The sequence below is a fragment of the Bubalus bubalis genome, chromosome 18 (assembly GCF_019923935.1).
Source record: "Bubalus bubalis isolate 160015118507 breed Murrah chromosome 18, NDDB_SH_1, whole genome shotgun sequence".
Taxonomy (NCBI): Eukaryota; Metazoa; Chordata; class Mammalia; order Artiodactyla; family Bovidae; genus Bubalus; species Bubalus bubalis.
In genome coordinates, this window is record NC_059174.1 from 6228201 (window position 1) to 6250089 (window position 21889).

At 49.5% G+C, this 21889-nt stretch overlaps 1 long non-coding RNA gene across 2 annotated transcripts; it reads right to left on the reverse strand.

Annotated features, from left to right (window-relative positions):
- Positions 1-9854: 9854 nt before the first annotated feature.
- On the reverse strand, positions 9855-21269 carry LOC102404730. Of its 2 annotated transcripts, XR_328889.4 has the most exons (4): positions 20991-21267; positions 15420-15643; positions 10996-11175; positions 9855-10819 (listed from the first exon to the last, which is right to left on the reverse strand). It is a non-coding gene; the product is annotated as an uncharacterized LOC102404730 (long non-coding RNA). The 2 variants fall into 2 exon arrangements; XR_006546013.2 differs by having other exon boundaries at positions 10996-15643; positions 20991-21269.
- Positions 21270-21889: the final 620 nt, after the last annotated feature.

A 21889-nucleotide genomic window follows, 5' to 3' on the forward strand; every position in this document is an offset into this window, starting at 1 on the left:
ATTATTTGGTGATTCACAGGGGTGTCTAAACATTTACAGTCCTCTGTTAGCAGCGTTTCTCTTGTAACAATTGAGCTCTCTCATTTTAATTAGTACTATTCAGGTTTTTGAATCTCTACAATTACAGCAGGCCACATTTCTTTAGATTTCTTTGCTAACATTGTTTGTTTCACTTCTCTCCTAGCCAATAAAATCCAAATACAATATGAACTGTGTTTTCTTACTGCTTAATACCCCCATGCTATATATACTCTGGTAATCTCTGTAGAACAATACAGAGTAATTTAGAAACCACGCGTTTGTCATTATTGACCAATTCAAACCAGTAGCATTCAACTTTCTGAAAGCAGTGAATCTTTATAGAGGAATTTGGCGGGAGGGAGGAGGGCATGGGTCGAATCACATAGGCGATTGTGAAACCCTAACATCAAAAACAGTGTTGGTTTCATGTCTGTACATACATAACAACCTTATGCAAAAAAAAAAAAAAAAAAAAAATCAAACCCTGTTTACATCCAAATTATAATGATTCAAAGTGAAAAATAATACAGTCTTCCTGATTGTGAGTTAGCACCGTTCAGGTGTATCATGTTGCAATGAGACATATATAATCTAAAAAGAACACGATGCATCAAGGGTAGTGTCTGAACTCTCTGCTTATCCAGGAGCTGATTTTACGGTGCAGAACTAACCAGTGTCCACTGAATTTCACTCTGAAACCAACTAAATCGATTTGAGGAAAGAGTTGTTCAGAGGAACTGAATGATAAGGCATGGAGTGTTCTTAGCTGGAGTGTTAGAGAAATCCTTTTAACAGTCTTTAGTGAGCAGGGCAAGTAAATCACAAATCACTGTTAGCAGATTCATGGTAGAAAATTAATCGAATCAGACGAGATAATCTGATAAGGGTAAAATTGCTGAGGAAACAGTCTTGCCTCATATTGGAGAATGTAAGACAACAGTCTGATTACTAGGAGTCGTTATGAATAGGTGAATTATGTGCTAAATAATCATCAGAGTAAATCAGCATTTATTAATTCTTTTCTCTTTAAGCAATTCACAGTTGTAAGTTAAAGCCGCTCTCTCTTTGAAGACACATCTTTTATAATTTTTATTAGAGGTAATTTATTATTTGCATTACCTGTATTTACTTCATAATTGAACATTTTGCATTCAAATTTATGTAATGCATTATGCTTGAGAATATATTTCTGCCTGATTAGCATAAATAGTCACTTACCTCATGAATTACTAACAAAGTTTATCTTAAAATATAGGTTTTTTTATTAAGTGGAACACAAACATATGTACAATAAATTCTGATTTTCCGGTGCAGTTAGAGAATGGCTCACATTTGGTTTCAGGGAAGCCAGGCTTTAAGGGGAGGGGAGTAATCATGAGGAGAGAGCAAAAAATAGACAAATCAGATTTGGAGGTTTCTCTGGGGGGGTACCATTTTGATGGGGGGTTGTGGCTGGTGGGGGGCAGGGGGGAAAGGGTAGAAGAAGGGTCTGGGGTCTTCATACACTGTTTAGATTGTTTACTGGAAAGTGGATTCTGAAAACAAAAAACCCCCTGCAACTCGTCATCTGTGCCTTTGTGAAAGACCATGGTTGCAAGCGTATCTCATTGCCAGCATTTGGGGTTTGTTTATGTTGTTTGTTTTGTTTGTTTGTATCAGGCTCCCAGAGGGCTCTACCTTAGAACACAGTACACGCCATTTGGGCAGGTTCTTGTTTGTTTTGCACCAGAGATATGAGAGAGCCAGATGTTTTCTCGAGTGAGAATTCCTAGGACGGCCTCCCCAGATTTACTCCAGCTCCTGTCCTTTCCTCACCCAACCAAGACACCCAGTGAGGCCTGGTGGACGGGAGCGGATTACTAAACAGCTCTGTGCATACACCAGCATCTGATCGGGATTAATCAACAGCTCTGTACATACACCAGCATTTGAGCGAAAGGACTTCTTTGGCGTTTAGGCACCAGAGAGAGATTCAAAATTAGAGGCCTCTTTCCTATTCTTGCCATTCCAAATCAACAGATTCCCATGCTTGTCTCTTTTTTTCTTTTTTCCTTCTTTCCTTTTTTCCAGAACATAGATATCTCCCTTAGCTTTTTCTTTTCCTTTATCTAGGAACCACTTGCAATTTAACATTCCATCGTTATACCCTTTTTGATCCTATTCACAGAGCTACACCACAGAGGGAATTTGTCCCAAAAGCATTCAGCCCTTCGAAGGTTTATCATGCTGAAGTCAGAACTGATTTTTTACAAAAAGCAGGAATATAGAAACGGACATGATACTGGGACAGTGTTGGTTCAGGCTATGTCTTCCGTGCAGGAGACGTCAGGGGACAGACTCCGTAGAGTTTCGGTCACTTTCCTTCCTCCTCCTGGGTCTGGGGTGATTCTTAGGTCCTGATCCAGTGGCGTTTAGCAGCCATGTGCCCTGGGAGCTGGAACCTTGAGTCCTAGAAAACACAAAACCAGGCTTAAATGCGTGCATGTTGACCGAAGGACTCTGCTGAGGCAGAGGGTTTCTGAATCTGTTTGTGAGTTTGTTTGGCTGGACTGGAGAGGAGAGATCCCTCGTGGCCGGTGTAATATCTCTGTTCTTGGTTGCATCGAGGCTTTTGCTGAGCTTTTGCACATGTTGTTCTGTGCACTGAAAACACCAAACCTGCTCAGGAACACCCTCACGGCCTTATCCATTGTGAAGGTGTTCCTGGGCCGAACAGGGATTCTCTGTTCTGAAGAACAGAGAATTGGGCGGGACAACCCCTCCCACCCCTAATAAAAATGAAAGTCACATTTATAGATCCTTTTGCCAGTATTCTTATTTAGTTGTTTTATAAACTATGATCCATGTTGTTGGTTAAATAGAAACGTTTGAACCACACCGAAAGGGGAGGACATCAAACAAAGGAACCACTATTCCTCATCTCCACCCTGGCCCCCTAATTATGGTCTCAGGCGTTACCATCTGTGATAATTGGGGTGCGGGTGTATACTCTCTGCAGAGTGGAACTGTAGCAGGCACACCGTTTTTCACCCTAACAATCTCAGAAAGCAGCTTGGGGCACACCCCTGTTCTTTGCGGAGAACCTCAGACTAGGGAGCGTGTAGAAGTCTGACCTTAACTCTCCCTCCAACGTACAATCAATGGGACTCTGCTTCGCAGCACTGGCCTGCAAATGGTCAGCACGCAGGGCTGGTTTCGGCACAGCAGCCCGTGAGACCGTCAGGGGCCCAGGAGGACATCTGCATTTCTTCTAAAGTCAGAGTTAAAATCATCAAGCATGGATTACATCTGTCATTATAGCAACACAGCTATAAAATGTAATCAAGTTTCCTTACGGAAGAAGGAGTCCGTGGCAACTGAAGTGAGTAGCACCCACACAAGTCTGCGTGGGGCCCTGATAGCATGTACTTGATTACCTCCAGTGACCGGGTGCTCACTGCTCCCTGTTTCACCTTCCACCCAGTCCGTCTGTCTTCCCACAGTCCTGAGACTTGTCAGGAAAAGCTTTTTGTCTGTCGAGTATAGAGTCATACCCCTTTCTTCTGTACATAAGTCTAGATTTTATACACTTGAAAGGATGTAATGAGCCCTTACACCCCTCGGGGTGTCCCAGGAGTAGAAGACAGCCACTCTGACACTTTTTCCCTGCCATGCATTCCTTTTCACTTCTGGACATGGCCTTCAGCACTTTCACAAATGCCTGAATTTCAAGTGCCCCTGCCTCACGGCTGCCGCCCGGCTCTTAGGGTTCAGATTCCAGAGCTGAACCCAGATCCCCAGGTGTGAGCGTCTTACCTCAGCAGGCACCGCCCTCCACCTCCGGGAGCCGCAGTCTGTCTGCGCTCGTGCACCAAGTAACTTCCCCGGTCTCCCCAGCAGACACAGGACGCCGGTGACTTGCCAAGGCTGGCCCCAGGCCCCTTTTCCCCGTGCTCCCCCGTCCTCTGTTTGCGGGCTTGTGTTTTTGAACCCGAGCATGGAAACATACAATGATTTCCAGTAGGATCCATCTGTCTCCTGTCGAGCTGGGTGCCTGCCTGTCTAAATCTCTCTTTGGATCTAGAATGTGCCATCAACTAGGTTTAGCTTGCGTTCCACCTCTGTGGCAGCTGCCAATGAAACGGGCGTGCTTTTTCTGTGACTTTACCTCTCGGAAACAGGACCCTCCCCTGCAAAACGGGTGCTGGTCAGGGTCAGAGATTGTGCCTGTGAAGAGTCTGCTACTGCGGGAGGACACAGGGCAGCTCCCTAAGTGGCTGGAGCCCTTCCGCCCTTCCAGCTCTCCCTGAGTCGTTGATGACAGTACCGCAGGGGACCAAGCCTCGACAGTCCCGCTCAGCCCCTCGTCACTACACAAAATGACTCGCTGGGTTACTCGAGTCCCCTGGTGGACATTCTAAATTAAATGGACCTAAAACATCAGCAAATCAGCAGGGAAATGCAAGTCAAAACCGTGAGATATTACCCCCCACACCTGTTAGGATAGCTATTATCAAAAAGACAAAAGCTAACAAGAGCTGGCAAGGATGTGGCAAAGAAAGGAACCCTTGTGCACTCTTGGCAGGAACGTCAATTGGTGCAGCCGCTGTGGAAAACAGTATGGAGGCGGCTCAGAAAATTAAAAACAGAACTACCATATGGTCCAGCAACTCCCCTCATGGGTATGTATCCAAGGGAAATGAAGTCAGTATCTCAAAGAGCTATCTGGAGTCCCATGTTTATCACAGCATTACTTATAACAGCCAGGATATGGAAACAGCCTAAGCATCCATCCGTAGGTGAAGGGATAAAGAGAATCTGATACATGATGTACAAGGGAATATTATGCAGCCTTAAAAAAGAAAGCGATCCTGCCATTTGTGACAATGGGGATGAACCTGGAGGACACTGTGCTAAGTGAAATAAGCCAGACACAGAAAGACAAATACCACATGATCGCATTTATATGTGGAATCTGAAAAGGTCACACTCACAGAATCGAGATTAGAACGGTGGTGACGGGGGAGTCAAGGGTGGAGGAAAATGGGGAAAAGCTGAGCCAAGGGTAGAAAGTGTCGTTATGCAGGATGTGTTCATTTTACAGCATACTGGACATGTCTCATGGATGGTACCTATTGAGCAGCACACTGGAGGGCTGCTTTACAGCATGTTGGCTGTAGAGACCAATACTGCATTGTACACTGTGTGTTGTAATTTGCCAAGAGAGTAGATCTTAAGTGCTCTTAACACACACACACACACACACACACACACACACACACACACGGAAGATAGCAACTGTGAGGTAATGGATGTATTAACTAGCAGGGTTGTGGTGGTTATTTCACAATGTATATGCATACCAAAATATGACATCGTATACCTGAAACGTGCAATTTATATTTGTCAATTTTGATCCAATAAAGTGGAAACAATGGAACTGGACTATTTGGTAATTGGGGATGTCGTACACCTACCCTTCTAATCAATTCTAAAAGAACTTTACTTTTATTGTCTAGACAGAGCTCTCTGTCGAGGATGGCAGGTAACTTAGATAACTGTTTAAAGTTTCACCTGCTCTGACCTCTGTAAACCTCTGCCCTGTCAAAGTACACAGTAGTTGTCCGAAGCTGGGACCTCAGAGACTGATAAAAAATAGATGTAACCTAGAAAACCTAAGCAGAAGAGCTCTGTGTGTGTATAAAAGACTCTTTGCGGTCTGTTCCTTCCCCCTGGCTGCTTCTCTCATTTCCACCGCCACCTTCCCTGCCATTTCCCAATGCCAGTTTTGAGGCCGCGAGGCTCTGAGGCGCTTTCTTGAAGAGTTCAGAGTTGCCAGGGTCCACCTTTGAGCTGCCACTGGTTCCCCCTGGTCTCTCTTGAAAGGACCTCAATGTGCAGACTTTTGCAGACTCTGCCCTTTGTGGCTCCCTTCGCTTCTCCTCGCAGAGAAAGCTGGGCATGAAAGCAGGAGGGAGCCGGTGAGCATTTATGACCGGCTGTCCGGGGTCTGTGTCCTGCTTGAGAGCCTGGGGCCAGCTGTCACAGCGGACCAGGCCAGGGTCGTCATCGGGGCCTGGAGGAAGGATGGGGACTCTTAGGTGAGTGTCGCCGTGGGCTCCAGGCTCCACGAAGAGCTGCTGATCTGGGCTGATCATGTAGGTGCTGGCAGGTCGGGGAAGCGGGGGTCGGCGTGGAGACAGGGTACTGATTCACCCTCTGACCTCAGCAAAGCTTCGCTGTCTTCGCCAGCCCATTTCTCTAGCTGAAAATGGTTTGGACTGCATGAAGAGGTTAAAAAAAAAACAAAACCTGGATTGCACAGAGGTAACATTCTCAGCCCTTTGACGCTGAATACAGGGTAGGTAAGCACAGACCAGACACCATATAGACAGGGCTGATGTGCCGGGGTATTGCAAAGCACTAGTGGGTTGTGATGACAAAGTCAGAATATCTTTGGGGTCAAAACGACAAAGCCAGCGCAGTGGGGGCAGAATGGGAGGGCCAAAGCCTCTCGCGTCTCCAGGCCAGAGCACGCTGGGCTTATAGGTCAACGCTATTCACAGCCTTTGGGGGGCAGAGAAAGGAGGGTGAACCGTGGGTTTCTGGGGGCTGAGCCAGGAGGTGCTGCCCTTTGGTGCCAGGCCACCACAAGGCCTGAATCCTGCTCCGTCCCAGGTGTGAGGCCTGGGCAAGTTGGTGGACCCAGTCTCTGGGCCAGAGTCTCCTCCCGGGTCAAAGGTGGGAGGGTTTTCGTCACCAAAGTGAGCATGTGTACCCAGGGCTTGCACACGTCAGCCGGCTGCTGATAAGTGTTCAAAAGAACGGACCTGTTACTATGAGCCGAGGGCTGTGCCAACGTCCTGAGTGCACCGTTTCCATCCACGGCGCCTCGTGCACACGGGGCTCTCGGGAAGTGTCCTCCCTTCTGTCTTCTCTGCTTCCGCCTTCAGGTTGTAGTCACCCCAGGACCCGGCAGAGTTCCTCTCTTTCCCTTTCTCGTGAGTCTCTGCATGCTTTTGCCGACCGGAGCGCCCCCTTCCCTGCATGCCCTCTGTCCTGTCCCCTGGCTCATCCTGATTCCTTTCCAGGTCCGGGGTGGGCTCGCTGTCCCACCCCCGTGCCCACTGCCTCTGAGTCCTCCTGGTGCCACCTCAGTTCCTCACCCGCCCTGGCAGCACGGTGAAGCCGGGAGCACACCTCTCACCTCTCTATCATCTCCACCTGTTGCAACGCTCAGCACACAGTAGGTGCTCAAAAAATGTTTATCAAATGAAAGTGGAATCCTAGGTGGTGCTAGTGGTGAAGAAGCCGCCTGCCAATGCAGGAGACAAGAGATGGGGCTTCGGACTCTGGGTCGGGAAGATCGCCTGGAGGAGGGCATGGCAACCCACTCCAGTATTCTTGCCTGGAGAATGCCATGGACAGAGGAGCCTGGTGGGCTACAGTCCATGGGGTCGCACAGAGTCAGACATGACTGAGCACGATCATATATAAATATATATATACACACAGGCACTCTGGCTCCTTGCGTCATTTTCTGAAGTGCTAAGGCACACGGAATGTCCTGCCAAGTGTCCCAGAAAACGTGCCTGTGAGGGGGTGGCTGGCTGCTGTGTTGCAAGGAGGCAGCTCCTACGCTCCCCTCTCACGCGTCTCACGGGCCCCTCCTCAGTTACCAGGAAGCTTATCTCATGCACTGATGCGCCCGTGTCCTCCTGAGCCAGACCGGGCTGGAGACGCGCGGGCCCTGGAAGCGAGGTGGATGCCGGCAGAGCCTGCCGGGACGGGACTCTGGACGAGCGCTGAAACGCCCGGGTGCACTGAGGTGTGTCGTCTGGATTCCAGTGCTGGCCGCCGCCACGGGCCTCCTTCCAGCCTTGAGTCACGGCTGCCTCCCCCGGGGCCTCGAGGCACACGGACACTCTTTTGTAATCTTCGAGTGTAAGAAAGCCAGCCTGTCCCCGTTTCCACATGCCCACACGCTGCACTCCATCCCCCAGCACGGCTCCTGTGTGAGGCTGTGCCAAGCTCCGAGGATGGGGGCTGACGTCGGACAGGTGTTTAGTAAAGCTGAGGCCTCAGTGCAATCGCTGCTGCTCCCAGAAGCCCTCCCTACTCTGCCTTTTACTCACCCTATTTATACACGCACGGGTGTATCCTGACCTCTCTTCCAAGGCCTCTGGGGCTTTGGGAGTGCACGGTGTGGTGGCTGCTGCTACTTCTCTGTGTCATCTCTGAGTTCTTGGCGTGCTCTCTGAGTCTTGGTCTTTGGCATTCAATGGGGCCTCAACTGCTGGCCCCCTCTGAGTTCTAGTGGAGAAAGTTTGACTGAAACTGACATAAGCAAAAAGCAAACTTATGGGCCCATGGGCCCAAACGGTGCAGGGACAGGGCTGGCTGCAGGCTGGGGCAGGAGCCCCACGATGCCCCTGGGTCCTGCTTCCTCCCGCCTGTCCTTCCTGGATTCCCGGCCAGGTCTCCAGGGGGCTCCAGCTCCCACAGGTCCCATGGGTGTTGGTCTGAAGTCCCAGTTGGGCAAATCAAAGCCATGGCTGGGGTCAAATCATTTGACTAGTTATCCACCCACCCTGCTCCAATCTTTATAGCTCCTGCTGCTGCTCTAAGTTGCTTCAGTCATGTCCGACTCCGTGCAACCCCATAGACGGCAGCCCACCAGGCTCCCCCATCCCTGGGATTCTCCAGGCAAGAACACTGGAGTGGGTTGCCATTTCCTTCTCCAATACATGAAAGTGAAAAGTGAAAGTGAAGTCGCTCAGTCGTGTCCGACCCTTAGCGACCCCATGAACTGCAACCTACCAGGCTCCTCCGTCCATGGGATTTTCCAGGCAAGAGTACTGGAGTGGGTTGCCATTTCCTTCTCCAATGCATGAAAGTGAAAAGTGAAAGTGACATCGCTCAGTCGTGTCCGACTCTTAGCGACCTCATGGACTGCAGCCTACCAGGCTCCTCCATACATGGGATTCTCCAGGCAAAAGCACTGGAGTGGGTTGCCATTGCCCTCTCCATCTTTATAGCAAAGGGATGACATATGTTGATTGACTCTTCTCTGGTGGCTCACACAGTAAAGAACCTGCCTCCAGTGTGGGAGTCTGGCTTCGATCCCTGGGTCGGGAAGATCCCCTGGAGGAGAGAACGGCAACCCACTCCAGTATTCTTGCCTGGAGAATCCCACGGACCGAGGAGAGGGGCGCGCTACATGCAGAGAGTTGAACACGACTGAGCAACTAACACTTCCACGTTAGGCTCAGAAACAGGAGGGCAGGGACATGGGAAATCGCTGAGAGTGAGGGAGGTGCCGTGCTCCACGGCGTGGGGCCCGTCACCAAACGACGATGCGACTGACCGCTGGAACGTGGGAGTTACTCACCCAGGGCTTGCCCTTGGCTTTAACGCCCTGGCTTTTCACAGTAGCCCACGGAGACACGTGCTGCTCTTTCTGTTTAGCTCAGAAGGAAGCTAAGGCGCGGAAACATTATGGAGAGTCTCCAAGGTCTCTCAGCTGGTGAGTGGTCATTTGAGATATACAAAGAATCAAAAGAAGAAATTTCGAAGAAAGACCAAATAAGCTGAAATTTCTACAGCCCTCTGGCTTCCACTGCTGGTGGGTGTTTATAGATGTCAGGCTGACCCTGTGTCCCTAAGACTGTCTTACTGGACCCTTCCAGTGGATAAGACCCCAGGAGATCTGTTTACTGGCAGGTAGAAAAGGAGTTAAGAGTCAACAGCAAATGATACCGAGCTTTTGTGTTCAACACTTAATCTTTCTCTCTTCTTTAAAAAAAAAAAAATCCTTTCTCATTTTTTAAATTTCTGTTGCTATCCCTGCATTGGGTGTTTGCTAAGCTACGCACTCTAATATTTTTGCCTGGAGAATTCCATGGAGAGGAGCCTGGTAGGCTATAGTCCATGGGGCTGCAAAGAGTTGGACATGACTGAGCAGCTAACACATGTACACACACACCCACCCACCCACACACACACACGATATGCTGTGGTCTGTTCGTGGGTTGTTTTGGAGTTCTAAAATGCACAGGCCGATCTGAAGAGTGAAGATTTTGTTTTAAGGATGAAGTATATCCCTTTTCCTGGCCTTCTCAGAGGATAGGTTTTTTCAGGCAAATAGCTTAGCTTGGGCTTCCTCACTTCATCCCTGCCTCTCATCTGGTAGCCTAGTAAGCAGTATGTGAGGCATTTCATCCAAGCATCAGAGCGATCATGAAAATACTCCTGAGATTAAGCTCACATCTGCAGCCTAAACTGCAAACATCTCACCTCCCTCCACCGTCCTGGTGTCATCTGATCTCGGTTCCCTCAAGGTGACTAAGAGTCTAGTCATTAATATAACACCCACCCGCTTTATTGGGGCTTACCGTCAAAAAGGTCTGTTTCCAGAAGCCGCCTGCTCTGAGGGCAGCTGCAGGGCCGGCCCTACTTGGCCATTGCACAAGTCCATGCATTGTCTTTGTACCAGAATCACTTTCCCAACCTGAGTGCCAACGGCAGATTGCGGTCCTTGTTCTACGTGGCGGGGAGGAAAGGCTTGGTTTTAAGTTACATGATGGGGGAATTAGACTTCCAGAAGCTAGCACTCGATTGTCCACACGCCCACCTTTCCAATGACGCTGGGACCATGGGGTAGAAACGTGATGACAGTGAGTCTGACGATGGTGCCAAATTACTGCTATCACGAAACAGAGGAGAGAGAAATGAGCCCCACGGAGAAGCAGTCATTCACATCCGGAATATGGGCAACTGCTTAGGACGAGTGCTCCAGTTTCTTCAACAGCCAAATGACCTGTAAGAGGTGGGGAGAAAGGGAGGCTGTTACAGATTCAAGCAGACATTCTTTTAGGGCTAAAAGAGGTGGCTCAAACCCAGAGAGGCAGCAATGACAGGCGGGGGAGTCGGCCGGGGGGAGGGGGTCAGGGGTCACTGTCTACACTGACCGACTTTCCCAGGTCCTGCATTTACCTGTGCTGAGGTCCCCTTCTGAGGGAGACCTTCTTTGGCTGCTTCTCCCTAATCCAAGCGAGATGGTGTATTTCCACTCAGTGCTCCGATACTGGCATGAGGTCTGTAACTGTGTGTGGAAATTATCCGTATCTGTTTGACTTTTTAAAAAATTCAAGGCAACCGCAGATTCACATGCAACTGGAAGAAATTGAATACAATCTTATTACATGCATAGGTTTATGGGTTTCAAGATGCAGACCATTTTCATCACCAGGATCCTGCCCCTCCTCGAGTCTTTTGTAATTGCCCTGTGACTCTCTGTTTTCCCTCATGATTCTGAGAGCATCTTGACCCAGGGGGTCTTATGTTTCACCTCTGTTTCCTGGTTCAAGCAAACTCCTCCAACCAGCACCCGACTTCCAGTGCTCCTATGGGAAAGCTTGTGGAATAGACTCAAATTGGACCACAGTGAGAGAGTAGGAAAGTCAGCATACTTTACAGAAAGGCTTTGGCCAAGAGGGACAGAACTGTCTCCGGGCACAAAGAGCTAGTGAGACACAGTCTGCGGGCTCTTTTCCTCTAGAGGACGGTGATGATCTCAGTGGCAACCCCGGCAATCGCCTTGCCTTAAACTATCGTCTTCTCGGTTGATTCAAACAGAAACCTGCACTAAGGGAAGGACAGGTCTCTCTGCAAAATGAACACGTGCACACCTGACTTGTTTTTTTAGTTCTAACTCTGTTCCTTTTGTGTCATCTTTCCACGAATATGGGGGCTCTGAGGTTAAAGCACTTGAAAATGAGGGACTCATGGTGATTTAGGCCATGGGGACACCTCTCCTGCTGGGGACAGCTGAGCCAGGAATGGGGAGGTCGTCAGCAAGAGTGTTGGGGTTTTTCTTTGGACTTCCTTGTGAGCCTTGGAAGAAGGCCCACTTTCCTTCACGGCCTCCAGCCCACTTTAGGTTTTCATCCTACCAACAGCAGGATTTTCAGAAACCATCTTGAGGAGCGGGGACCCTGAAATTACCCCCAAGGACTTGCTCATATGCCTCAGTGTGGCATGAAGACGCTGATGATGCATTTGAATCCCTAGGTCTTGATGAAGGAAGGAATACCCCAGTATGTAAGGGGACCCTGAGTTTCCCTAAGTCTTGAAAGGGAGTGACCAGTTGACCCTGACTGAAATCATTAAGTGTCAGATCTTTACTCAGTGAAAGCTTGTCCCGTGTCGGGCTTTGTGTTACTTGGGTAGTGTGCTCAGCCGCTCAGTCACGTCCAACCCTTTGAGACCCCATGGACTGTGGCCCGCTACGTTTCATTCCATCTGCCTGTTCATTCATCTGTCTGTCTGTCCATCCTCCCGTTTTTATGCACAAGCTGCAACTCTCTTTCAGTAGCTCCAGGGGACACGCAAAAGGCCACTGAAGCAGTAGCTTTTTGAGCTTCTTTGCAGTATCTTCCAGGCACAAGCACACCATTGCCTCTTAGATACAATAAGAACGTCAGCCCCTCTGAATATACATAAAACAGCTTATTGGTGACCAAAAGAACTCCTGTTACTTTCCTCCTGTTCTAAGAAAACACCCTGAGGAATCCGACAGAAAAGTAACGCTCTTACTTGGATAGGTGCCTCGCCACTGCCAGCCCTGAGTGTATTTTGCGTTTTGGTTTTCCAGAATTGCAAATCTCACCGAGTATTATTTATTCATTTTCCCCCTCACTGGTATCTATTCACCTCTCTGGGGGAATCTACTTCCTGTGGAGTTCCCTGTGATTACCCCACTCCACTTGAGGAAGAAGAGAATTTCTCCCGAACAGCCTCACCCAGCCTTCCTGAAGCTGTCATGATGGAGCACGCCTCACAGACAGAAGTGTACCTCGACTGGCTCATTGTCACTGGCGTCCCGCCGTTCCGTGAGAACCGACGGTTTGGGATGGAATGGGATGGTCTCCTGAAGGTTTATAGCTGTGTCTTCTGAGCCCAGTTTAGGGTTCTCTGGCACCACCGGATAAATGCGCCCATTGTTCTGCACCTCGTGGATCTTTTCCAGCCGTTAGAACTGAAATCCAACTCTCTGGTCACCTAATTTCTCCAAATACAGTGACACAGTCTCATTGCAAGCACCCTTATTGGCAAATCCTTGTCTATAGAGGTCTGGCACCAATTCTGACGTTATGCAACAGGAATTGGGAAGAGAACACACACACTAAACCAATGGAAGGAGAAAAGACACAGGGGAAAAAAAATAATAAAGCCAGGGCTTGACACCGTGCTCACGTTGTCGTGCGGGCACGGAGAATGGAGACATTCGGTGGGAGTGAGAAAGAACGGCAGGGCTGGGTCAGCGCTGGGCTGTTCTGAAGTTAAGGCCACGGACCCTTACAGAACTTACAGGGTTGGGGGGGTCACTACAGAGGACATCCTCGGGGCGGGGCTTTTCCATTGTTCTAAGGGAGTAGGTACTGACACCTTGTCTTAACTCATCTTTCTGCATGAGATGTTCAGGGATCGTTCCTCTCTGTAAAATGTCAGAGCTATATCAGAGGATCACAGGCCTGCATCTTAGAAGTCTATAACCCTGTATGTGGAGCCCATCAAAGCTGCTTCTGTTTCAGAGCGGGTGGGAGGACCCCCACACGGCACTTGACGCGTGGCCGCTGAAAATTGGTTCCTTTCTTATTTCCAACTTGGGAGGCACTGGGAGGAGTCAGTGTATCTGCTGGAGGTACCACTCCCGTTGTAGAAACACTTCATTTCAATCGGTCATCCACAAACCTGGGCCCCATCATGACAGCTAAGAACCCTCTGGCCCAGAGCTTTCGGTTTCCCATTTGCAGAGTAAGCCCTGCCTGAGCCACAGCGGGGCGGTGGGGCTGGGAGAAGACCGTGACCTTCCTGAGCCCTGGTCTGTACTCTTTGCAAGAGACAAACGACACCCTCCTCTTCCTTGTCCCCGCTGAGATGGTGACTTAGCTGAGACGGGAGCTCCCCTCTTCTCTGGGAGGCTCCCTTCCAGGTGAGATCTGTGATGAGTCTGACGCTCGTGTTTAGTGTTATTACTGATCATCGGCTTTCTGAGCGAATTCATAGAAACGTGTGACTCGGCTTGTTTTTGCTTCTGAGAACGGAAGGTTGAGCGCCTGTTCCTTGGAGGAAGTTCTGTGGCTGAGAGAGAAAGAAAATCGTGTACCAGAGAGACCTCTTCCCCAGCTGCTGTTTGGCTGCACAGCACTAATGAGCCAGGTTCCAGTTGGCCTGGAGTCTGGGAGTTAACGGGAAAAGTCACTCCGTGGAGGTGAGATGGTCCACAGGTTTCCCTGGTCAGCCTCCTGGGGACTTCTGCACCACATGGGCTCAGCCTGCTGGTAATGAGGTGATGGTTACCAGCCTGTTGGTTTTTTCAGAGGCAATTGTTGGGCAGCTCCATCTGGGCGCCTGAGCTGGCAACCAGGAAGTTGGAGGGGCAGACCACAGCCCCGCTTCTGCCCCTGCCTGTGCCCAGGAGGAAGAAATGGGTCACGGCCCCACTGTTGGTCAACCACGATGGGCCACCTGCCAGGGTGGGGCGGGCAACAGGGCCTGGGAACAGAGGGCATGCGTGAGGCCGCAGCCTGGGCACTGCAGCCTCCCCGGGTGCTGGGTCACCCAGCGGGGAGAGGGGGAGCCTAGCGGGGCCCTGCAAGCATCCTGCTTAGACCAGTGTGAGGTGCGCAGCCTCCCACACGGGCAGCTGGCATGACTGTGGGTGAAGGCAGGCACGCAGGGCACCAGGAGGAGGTGGAGGCTTGGGAAGCAACAGCCGCCTCCTCTCTGCCTCCCCTGATGGGAAGTCAGGGCAGGGCGGAGGAGGAGGGGGGATCTGGTTGAGGGCAGGGAGCCACCAAATCACTTGGCCTTTGAAAGATGGGACTTGAGGGCTAACCGAAGCCTTGAGAAATCCCAGGAGAGCACCCCAGGTCCTTGGACTCCAGTGCAGACTTCAGATGATGTTTAAATGGAAGAAAAGAAAATAATGATCCAAGTCCCTTATTTCTCTTCCCCATACCCCCAGCACATGGTTTATAGGGGCCCCTATTAAAGGCCTGCCTGGTGGCTCAGCAGGAAAGAATCCATCTGCCATGCAGGAGACTCAGGTTCGATCCCTGGGTCTGGAAGATCCCCTGGAGGAGAGCGTGGCAACCCACTCCAGTATTCTTGCCTCAAGAACCCCATGGACAGAGGAACCTGGTGGGCTATGGTCCATGGGGTTGCAAGGAGTCAGACATGACTGAGCGACTAAAACAGCAGCAATAACGATCAAGGCCAGCAGCATCTTAATCATGTGCTCGCCCGGGTCATTCACGTGCAGCATGAACCCACCCGAGCATCAACGGACGCTTCTCGATCACCCTCTGAATACGTCTGTTACAGTTCATCACTGACTATTTATCTCCATATACCTGTGAGCTCTTGGAGGGCGGGGAGGAGGGAATCTCATCTTTATCCCCTTTAGCTCCAAAGGAACATGGCTTATCACGTGAATGAAAAGTCGGTCGCTTTGGAAATGAGCAATCGCTGTGGATGTTAAGCCAGTCTTACTGGGGTGCTCTCTGGGGCCAGAGGGCATCTCCTTGTCTCAGGGTCCAATGAGGAAAGCCATGTTCTGCCCCAGTCTTGAACAGGCCTGGAAGGACAAAAGTGCATTCATTATCTGTCAGCATAATTCAAACCAGATTAAAACGCACCCTTCCTCCCCAAATGACACGAGAACTCGATGCCTAATGTTAATGAATTATGTGTTCCTGGTGTTGTTTTTTTTTAATTCTATCTTCATTTCTCATCAGCACAAAAGAATGTTCTTTCTCTTTCTGACTTTACCAGAAATGACACTTAACTTGAGCACGAAAAGCTAAGATAAGTTTCTAAGTAAAGGAAGAACCATCATTCTCTCGCTGTACGTTGACGGCGAGCTGGGGAAAGCCATCTGCAATCAGAATGTACCACATCCTTCCCATGAAAAACCCGCAGCGTTTGTGATGCTCTGTTGTCCCGAGCCTGTTCCCCCAGCATCCCTGGGGTCAAAGGTCAAGTTCTTCCAGCAACCAAGAATGAAGAGATCACCAAGAAGACGGTTTCCTGATTCATCTAAAAACAGCAAAGGCCCTTCCTCAAAGTGTCCCCCCACCCCAGCTCACACTCCAGTAAGAAGAAAGAGGGAGATGTGGGGGAGAACTGTCAGGAAGGTCCTGGCTATGAACACACGTGAGGAAGAGGCCAGAGCAGCAGCATCAAGTGGGAGACCAGGTGACAGCCTCTGTTGCTGGCTTTCCTGCCCCACACATGTCATCAGGAGCCAAGGTCTGTGGATCCCACCCTGGGTCCACCCCCACCCATCATTGTGCACTGGCCACATTAAAAAAAAAAAAAAGCAGCTCTATTGAGATAAAATTCAGATACCATACATTTAAAGTGTAGTGCACAATTCAGGTGTTTTTTTTTTTTAATATATATGCACAAAGTTGCACAACCCTTCACCCCTAATTCCAGAGCATTTTCATTACCTCCCCCTAAACCAGTCATCCATCACTTTCCAATTCTCCTTCTTCCCAGTGATCACCAATCCACTTTCTGCCTCTATAGATTTGCCAGTTCTGGACATTTCATATAAACAGAGTCATACAAAAGGGAGTTCCCTGCATCTGACTTCTTTTACTCAGCTTAATGCTTTCAAATTTCATCTGAGTTGTAGCACGCGTGTGTGTCCTTCATTCCTTTTCATGGCCGAGTAATATTCCATCGGACACCATGCTCTGCTGAGCCATCCATTAGTTGATGGGCGTCTGGGTTGTTTCCACCCTCGGTCATTGTGAATAAAATTGCTATGAACAGCTGCTGTGTACCAGGTGTTGGGTGGACACATGTTTTCATTTCTCTCTGGCCAGTACCTGGAGTGGAATTACTGGGTCATACGAGGACATGATGTCTGCGGAATGCCCCACTGTTCTCTGTCCTCTGCATCTTCTTTCTCTGGGGCTGTGCTGTGGCCTCGCAAGTGGTCTCTTTGGTCCCAGGGTCATCCCCTCCCTCTGGTCAGGTCTCCTGACCCCAGCAGTCGGGAGCAGAGTCTCTTGCCCAACAGACACCTTTAGAGCCTGTACAGGAAGCCAGAGGGATGGAGTCCTGTCGCTGAAGCGTCAGCTGGGGCATGGCTCTCACTGCGGCAGCAGCTCATTACACTCGGGAAGAAGCACAGCTTTGGCCCCAAAGGTTCAGAGGTGTCTTCCCTGATCCTCCTCCCTGCCCCCACTGATTATTCTCCAGTCACTATGGCCTTCCTTGGTCACCAGCTCTTTCCTGCCTTGTGCCTCCACAGATACCATTTATTTATTTTTAAAATTTATTTTTAGTTAGGGGATAATTGCTTTAAAATATTGTGCTGGCTTCTGCCATACCACGTGAATCAGCTATAAGTATACATACATCCCCTCCTCTTTGAACCTCCCTCCCACTGCCCCCATCCCACCCCTCTAGGTTGTCACGGAGGGCTGGCCGAGATGAGCTCCCTGTGCATAGAGCAACTTCCCACAGCTATTTTACATATGGTAATATGCTACTCTCTCAATTCATCCCACCCTCCCCTTCCCCCTGCTATGTCCAAAAATCTGTTCTATGTCTGCGTCTCTATTCCTGCCCTGCAGATATGTTCATCAGTACCATTTTTCTAGATTCCGTATTTATGTGTTAATAGATGATACTTGTTTTTCTCTCTCTGACTTACTTCACTCTCACACCATTTATTTTGCTTTCTCTGCTTAGATTAGAACATGCCATTCTTCACAAAGCCAGCCAGATGAATGAGTAAATAAATTGAATTCAGTATATTTAATATATTAACTTGCTCAAGGCCACACAGCTGGTTGATGTCAGACTCTCCACTGGATTCTTGTATCAAAGGCTTTCTCTTGTTTGTTTGTTTTAAACCTCTTCTCCTTCTAGGTGATCATCTAATATATCAACCTGTATTACAGACCTTTCTATTAACCTCTGGATCAAGCCTTCTTGACCTCCGCACTGTGGATATTTGGGGTTGGATAATTCTTGGTGGAGGAGTTTCTGGATTCCTAGCTTCCATGCGCTAGATGCCAGTGGCAACCCCTGCCCCCCAAACCTCCCAGCTGTAACAACCCAAAATACCTCTGGCCATTGCCAAAGCACTGCAGGCTACAAAATCGTCCAGTAGAGAACCACTGCCCTATAGCTGTTGTCTTCTTCAATGAATGTTGGAGCTGAGACTAGTCAAGGGCCTTTTCCAACCCCTACTTACCAGATAGAATTCTACTCAATTCCCCTCCTTTTTTAAAAAAAAATTAAATACTTATTTAGGGATTTTTAGCTGCGGCATATGGGATCTAGCTCCCTGATCAGGGATCAAACTCGGGTCTCCTTCATTGGGAGCATGGAATCTCAGCCACAGGACCACTAGGGAAGTCCCAATTCCCCTTTAATAAGGCAAGAAATGAGACCTTCTATGAATTTTAGAAGAAATGTGAACAAGGTTGAAAATCGAGCGAGTCTGCAATTGAGCCACAGTAAATGAGGATCTTTGATATGCCAGATTTCTCATTCTTCCAGAATTTTGGTTCATAAACACCAGCATGGTGGGATCCTAACCCTCCTGGATCTGGCAGGCAGGGTGATCTTGGCCCTTGAGCCATTTCCTCACAGTACTTTTCTGGGCAGTCTGGATCATCCTTTTCAGAGATCAGAACTTCAGAGTCACAGGAAGGGACAAGAGATGAACAACAGAAGGAGACACCTTGACAAAGGGGTCCATTTCAAGTGCTCATGTTCATGTTCAACAGCCTGTGCCTCCCTGCATCCTCAGTCTGAGGACTGAGTCTGAGAAGCTGAAATGAACACGACTGCTCCAAGCCGGTGACTTTGCAAACAAGGATGCTCCCCGCTCCTGCAGTGCTGTTCAAACTTGGATGGAACTAGGGGCTCCATTAGTAACCCCCGGGAAAATATGAGTCTTTTAGCTGGCGATGACCAAATAACAAGATTCATCTTTTTCCCCCGGTAGAATCAATAAATTTGCATGATGCATATTAAATGTTTAATTAAAAACCCAATGCAAAAGCATTTTCAGGAAGTTATAAAAGGCCTTTGGAGGAGGTCGGAAGCCAGGGGTTCTTGGAAGTTTATCAAGCGTGCTGCTTCCCATCAGACACCAGGTTTCATCTTTGTTTTGTTTCTCTCTGGAAACAAAGAGAGATGTTGTTTCGCTGAGGACTGCTAACCCGACAAAGGGCTGAGACTTTAAGGGTCGAACCACCAAACTCCCTCCAGCCAGAGTCCATCTCCTTGCCTCGCCTGCAGGGGGAAGGGAGTTGGGCGCCGAGAGCCCAGAGCTCATGTTGGAGAAACATTAAGATCCCAAGAGCAATTTGAAGCTGAAGGGGAAAGTGCTTAGAGACAGAATTCCACTCCTTTGGCTGTAATTGCCAGTAAGACTTCCTGGGGCCTTGGAGCCGAGCAGAGAAGCCAGGCTCAGATGACGCACCCCAGGTACTCTGTCACTGCAGGATGAAACCTTATTTAGTAGCTGTATTAATTGAATCCTCACTTGGAGTGGATGGATGGAATTCATATCAGGATGGCCCCTCACTGCTGGAGATGTCCCTTGCTGCTTGTCTCTGCCCTCCAAAATAGGAACTCACTTCATCGCTGATTTTTTTCACCATTTACTCATTCACTTCTGCATTCGTTCACATGCTCGCTTCTTCCATTAAAGCCGATTTGGAACCTTCTGTATGTGTCCTAAAGTCAACCCTGATTTCCTAAACGCTAGGCACCGTTCTAAGCGATTTACATGCACCATGGTCTCTAACCTCCAGAAGTCTTTTGAAAGCAGAGGGTTTTCTCCAGCCGGAAGCAGGAGGTGAATTTGGAAAGATGCAATGCCCAAGAAGGATTTGACCTCCTGTCATTGACCTGAAGATATCAGTGGGGCAGGGGAGGGGGGTGTGAGAAGGAAGGTGGATGCTCCCCAGCCGCATCGTGGTTCCCCCCTGACAGTCAGACCTCATTCCCACCGCTACAGAGAAATTCATTCTGCCAACAAGCTGAGCAAGCTTGAAAGCAGATTCTTCCCCAGGGCCTCCAGTGAAGCACTTGGCACCCTGACTCTGGGCTTGGACGAGCCCCTGCAAGGGCTGAGCCCACTTGGGCTCCAGACCAGCGGAACCGTGGGGTCACTGCTGGGCGCCGTCTCCAGCTGCGAAGCCTGCCGTCTTCATTGTGCAGCGCTCATGGTTACCATGGTTGATGGACTCGTTTCAGTCTCACGATGGGCCGCCAAGCTGAATATCGTTGTCTCTTGCTTATAGGTGAAGACACTGGTGTTCAGAGGAGTTAAGCCCACACAGATTGTGGTCAGGGCGGGAGGGAGAGATTCAAACCACATGGTCTGCTGACTCCATTTCCGAGGTTTCTCAACCTGTCCATTCAACGGGCCTCACAGAGGTCCATGGTGGGTGGATGAGTGGTCATCCTCTCTGTGTGACCCTCTGGCATTGGCAGTGAGGGACCCAAGGGGTTGGAAGGATGAAGGATGGATGTCCCATATAGCCCCTTGGTGTGAGCAGAAGCAGCCTGGTGGGCTGGAGCCGGATGGCACAGAGGTGGGGGCCGCAGGGAAGAGGGGAGCAGGTGGGAACAGAGATGCCAGCAAAGGAGAGAAAATGGAGACTGCAGTGAGGCCGGGGTGCAGCAGCCTCTCCCATGGTCAACAGCATGCACCACAAAGGCCCAGAGTGACAGCAGGCTCTGTGACGGGGCACACCCCAGTCCTGGGGAGGGGAACCAGCCCCGCACGCCGACCTCTGATGGCTGTCATTCAAGGCTGTTGCGGTCCCTGCCGGCCACAGCCGCTTGGCTGGCTTCCACACTGCTCTATCCTGGGGGTCAGAAGTCACACATCAAAGTGCTTTGTCCTGGCCCGCGTGCTCCGTGGCTCACCTGATGCTTACCTTCCGGGAGCGGGCCAGCTGTGTTCTGGAGAAAGATGAAGCCGAAGCACAAGGAGCAGGGTTCTAAGGCTTGACGTCTTGAGCATCTTTAGAAATCATAGTCATCCTTTCCTTTTCTGATTATGACAGTGTTTTCTGCTCCTTACAGAAACGTTGGAAAGTACAAAAAAGGAGAAAGAATAAAGGGAAGAGAACCACTTAGAAGCAGCGGTTGCTAATAGGGTTTTCCTCCAAATTATTTTTTTGAGTAATGAACATACAAAATGTATACACAAGTAAGCAGGAGTAAGATGAAAGGGCAGGATTGGCCTGGTCACTGAGTATGCTTTGAGACTATATCTCAATCGGCCGCTTAACACTTAATCATGTGATCATGAAAGAATTTATTTCCTTTATCGAGGATATTTAAAATACTTTCTAATTTTTTCTGTAATATACTCACAGCTTTGATTTCCACCCTTGTCCATAATTTCTGAATATCTGATCATCTCCATAAGAGAGAGAGAGAAAACGGGTTACCAGGCTGTGATGGTTAATTTCGTGTGTCAGCTTGAGTGACCCCAGCTTACCCAGAGGAAACATTATTTCGGGGGGTGTGAGAATGTTTCTGGAGGAGCTTATTAGCATTTGAATGTGTGGACCCAGTAAAGTAGATGCCCTTCCCAGTGTGGGTGGGCACGGGGGGGATCTGTTGAGGGGCTGAGTAGAACAAAAGGCAGAGGAAGGTGGAATTCACCGCCCGCACACCCAACCTGCTCCTCTTCTGAGCTGGTTTATCTCTCCTCGCCTCTCCCTTTGGACTGGGATCTACACAGTTGGTTCCCGGGGTGCTCAGACTGAATGATGCCTCTCGTTTTCCTGGGTCTCCAGCTTGCAGATTTTTGGAGAGACAGATAGGT